The 4,730-nt window shown below is 37.9% G+C and overlaps 1 long non-coding RNA gene across 1 annotated transcript; it reads left to right on the top strand.

The window, feature by feature from the left end:
* Window positions 1-2,007: 2,007 nt before the first annotated feature.
* On the top strand, window positions 2,008-4,328 carry LOC144338690 (uncharacterized). Its single transcript, XR_013412982.1, has 2 exons — window positions 2,008-2,259; window positions 4,264-4,328. It is a non-coding gene; the product is annotated as an uncharacterized LOC144338690 (long non-coding RNA).
* The last annotated feature ends 402 nt before the right edge of the window (window positions 4,329-4,730 follow it).

The following is a 4,730-nucleotide window of genomic DNA, read 5'->3' as shown; positions in this document are numbered from 1 at the left end:
GTTTTTCCTGGGTTTTCTTCTAGGACTTTTATAGTTTCAGGTCTTATATTTAAGTCTTTAATCCATCTTGGTTAATTTTTGTTTATGGTGAGAGATAGGGATCCAGCTTCATCCTTCTGCATATAGATATCCAATTTTCCCAGGAGCATTTATTGAAAGGATGTCCTTTACCCAGTATGTTTTTGTCAACTTTATCAAAGGTCAGTTGGTTGCATATATGTGGCTTTATTTCTGGGTTCTCTATTCTGTTCCATTGATCTATGTGTCTGTTTTTATACCAGTACTAGGCTGTTTGGGTTACTGTAACCTTGTAGTATAATTTGAGGTCAGGTAATGTGATGCCTCCAGCTTTATTCTTTTGCTTAGGTTACTTTGGTTTCAGCCTCCTTTTTGGTTCTATGTAAATTTTAGAATTTTTTTTTTTCTAATCCTGTGGAAAATGATGTTGACATTTTTATAGGGATTGCATTGAATCTGTAGATTGTGTTGGACAGTGTGATCATTTTAACAATATTAATTCTTCTAATTCATGAGCATGGGATGTTTTTCCATCTTTTTTGTGTTATCTACAGCTTCTTTCATCTGTGTTTTGTAGTTTTCCTTGTAGAGATCCTTCCCCTCCTTAGTTAAATATATTCCCAGGTATATTTTTTATAGCTATTGAAAATAGTATTGCCTTCTTGATTTGGTTTTCAGCTTCGTCATTATTGGTGTATAGAAATGCTACTAACATTTGTACATAGGTATTCTATTCTGAAACTTTACTGAATTAACTTGGTAAATATAAAAGGTTTTTGGTATAGCATTTACGGTTTTTTAGATATAAGATCATGTCAGCAGTGGACAGCAATAATTTGACTTCCTCTTTTCCAATGTGGATGTCTATTATTTCTTTATCTTGCCTGCTGTCTCTGGCTAGAGCTTCTAGTACTATCTTGAATAGAAGTGGTGAGAGTGGGCATCTTCTTTTCCAGTTCCTCAGGTGAATGCCTTCAACATTTCCCCATTCAGTGTGATGTTGGCTGTGGGTTTGTTCTATATACCCTTTATTATTTTGAGGTCTGTTCCTTCTTTACCTAGTTCGTTGAGAGCTTTTATCACGAAGGGATGCTAAATTTTATCAAAGGCTTTTTTTGCATCCGTTAAGATGATTATATGTTTGTTTGTTTGGTTGAGCCGGAACTGGTTCTGTCACCCAGGCTGGAGTGAAATGGTGTGATTTCGGCTTGCTGCAACCTCCTCCTCCGGGGCTCAAACCATCCTCCCAACTCAGCCTCCCAAGTAGCTGGGACTACAGGCATGTGCCACCATGCCTGGCTAATTTTTGTATTTTTTTTTTGTGGAGACGGGGTTTCATCATGTTGCCCAGGCTGGTCTCAAATTCTCGGCTCAAGTGATCCTCCCACCTCAGCCTCCCAAAGTGCTGGGATTACAGGCATGAGCCACCACACCTGGACAATTATATGGTTTTATTTGTCTTTTATTCTGTTTATGTGATTAATTACATTTATTGATTTGAGTATGTTTTTTCTTTTCTTTCTTTTTTTTTTTTTAGAGACAAGGTCTCACTTTGTTGCCCAGGCTGGTCTTCAACTCCTGAGCTCAAGCGATCCTCCTGCTGTGGCCTCCCAAAGTGCTAGGATTACAGGTGTGATCCACCACACCTGGCCTGATTTGAGTATGTTGAATCATCCTTGCTTCCCTGGAATACAATCCATTTGATCATGGTGTATTATATTTTTGATGTGTGTTTGGATTCAGTTTGCTAGTATTTCATTGAGGAGCCAGGTCACATGGGTTTCAACTAAGGAAGACACTGAGAAGACACTGGTGCAAATCTAGAAGGATTATAACATCTATGACTACAACAGTAACTTTGCTTGGGCTTGGGATGATGTCACCAAGGAGTGTATGTATGGTATCTAGAAGAAGACACTCAAGAGGCTCATCTATGACTTCAAAGGATTTTCCAAGAATGGGGAGGCTGTAAAAATCAACAAGGCTAGAGTTGAGATAGCAAGAAACTTTAACTTGGATGAGGATGAGGATGACACTGAGGAGCTCCTAGAGTGGTTCCTGAAAAACTGAGTAATGAGGAGTTATTAGAACTGGAACAGAAATGCATAGCTTCAGAAGAGGCAACAGAAAAGGAAACTGCAGGAGAATAAAAAGAAAAAGAATCCTCAAGAAAATCCACAGTGAAAGGTTTATCATAAGCTCTTGCAAACTTCAACGAACTCATTAAAGATTTTGAAAAGAGTAAGGAAAGGATCCAGTTTCAGCTTTCTACTTATGGCTAGCCAATTTTCCCAGCACCATTTATTAAATAGGGAATCCTTTCCCCATTTCTTGTTTCTCTCAGGTTTGTCAAAGATCAGATGGCTGTAGATGTGTGGTATTATTTCTGAGGACTCTGTTCTGTTCCATTGGTCTATATCTCTGTTTTGGTACCAGTACCATGCTGTTTTGGTTACTGTAGCCTTGTAGTAGAGTTTGAAGTCAGGTAGCGTGATGCCTCCAGCTTTGTTCTTTTGACTTAGGATTGTCTTGGAGATGCGGGCTCTTTTTTGGTTCCATATGAACTTTAAAGCAGTTTTTTCCAATTCTGTGAAGAAACTCGTTGGTAGCTTGATGGGGATGGCATTGAATCTATAAATAACCTTGGGCAGTATGGCCATTTTCACGATATTGATTCTTCCTATCCATGAGCATGGTATGTTCTTCCATTTGTTTGTGTCCTCTTTGATTTCACTGAGCAGTGGTTTGTAGTTCTCCTTGAAGAGGTCCTTTACATCCCTTGTAAGTTGGATTCCTAGGTATTTGATTCTCTTTGAAGCAATTGTGAATGGAAGTTCATTCCTGATTTGGCTCTCTGTTTGTCTGTTACTGGTGTATAAGAATGCTTGTGATTTTTGCACATTAATTTTGTATCCTGAGACTTTGCTGAAGTTGCTTATCAGCTTAAGGAGATTTTGGGCTGAGACAATGGGGTTTTCTAAATATACAATCATGTCATCTGCAATTCAAGATGGATTAGAGACTTAAATGTTAGACCTAATACCATAAAAATCCTAGAGGAAAACCTAGGTAGTACCATTCAGGACATAGGCATGGGCAAAGACTTCATGTCTAAAACACCAAAAGCAACGGCAGCAAAAGCCAAAATTGACAAATGGGATCTCATTAAATTAAAGAGCTTCTGCACAGCAAAAGAAACTACCACCAGAGTGAACAGGCAACCTACAGAATGGGAGAAAATTTTTGCAATCTACTCATCTGACAAAGGGCTAATATCCAGAACCTACAAAGAACTCAAACAAATTTACAAGAAAAAAACAAACAACCCCATCAAAAAGTGGGCAAAGGATATGAACAGACATTTCTCAAAAGAAGACATTCATACAGCCAACAGACACATGAAAAAATGCTCATCATCACTGGCCATCAGAGAAATGCAAATCAAAACCACAATGAGATACCATCTCACACCAGTTAGAATGGCGATCATTAAAAAGTCAGGAGACAACAGGTGCTGGAGAGGATGTGGAGAAATAGGAACACTTTTACACTGTTGGTGGGATTGTAAACTAGTTCAACCATTATGGAAAACAGTATGGCGATTCCTCAAGGATCTAGAACTAGATGTACCATATGACCCAGCCATCCCATTACTGGGTATATACCCAAAGGATTATAAATTATGCTGCTATAAAGACACATGCACACGTATGTTTATTGCAGCACTCTTCACAATAGCAAAGACTTGGAATCAACCCAAATGTCCATCAGTGACAGATTGGATTAAGAAAATGTGGCACATATACACCATGGAATACTATGCAGCCATCAAAAAGGATGAGTTTGCATCCTTTGTAGGGACATGGATGCAGCTGGAAACCATCATTCTTAGCAAACTATCACAAGAACAGAAAACCAAACACCGCATGTTCTCACTCATAGGTGGGAACTGAACAATGAGATCACATGGACTCAGGAAGGGGAACATCACACACCGGGGCCTATCATGGGGAGGGGGGAGGGGGGAGGGATTGCATTGGGAGTTATACCTGATGTAAACGATGAGTTGATGGGTGCAGCACACCAACATGGCACAAGTATACATATGTAACAAACCTGCACGTTATGCACATGTACCCTACAACTTAAAGTATAATAAAAAAAAAAAAAAAGAAAAAAAAAAAAAAAAAAAAAAAAAAAAAAAAAAAAAAAAAAAAAAAAAAAAAAAAAAAAGATTTTGAAAAGAGAGAAAGATGTACATGGTGCTCTATCTACTTACAAATTTATGATGAAAAAAAAAAAGAAACAAACCAAGCAAATCATCATAGACATATTTCTGAAGAGTGATACCTTCTCAAGAGCCTTGGGCAAGTACTTCAGGAGACATTCTAGAAGAAGCATTGTTGTCATCGACGATGACATCTCCGTGCATGTTTTTGCTCCTAAAAACCTTCCAATGGGACAAGATGTGGTGGTGAAAGACAGTGATATTGATGACCCTAATCCTGTGTAGACCTAGGCTAATGTGTGTGTTTGTGCCTTCGTTTTTAACAAAAAGAGGTTTTAAAGTTAAAAAAAATTAAAATAAGAAAAGCTTATAGAATAAGGGTATAAAGAAAGCAAATATTTTTGGAAAGCTATACAGTGTTTTGGGTTTTAAGCTAAGTGTTGTTACAGGAGAGTCAAAAAGTTAAAACAATTAAAAAGTTCAT

The sequence above is a fragment of the Macaca mulatta genome, chromosome X (assembly GCF_049350105.2).
Source record: "Macaca mulatta isolate MMU2019108-1 chromosome X, T2T-MMU8v2.0, whole genome shotgun sequence".
Classification (NCBI taxonomy): domain Eukaryota; kingdom Metazoa; phylum Chordata; class Mammalia; order Primates; family Cercopithecidae; genus Macaca; species Macaca mulatta.
This window is presented reverse-complemented; position numbering and strand designations above follow the sequence as displayed.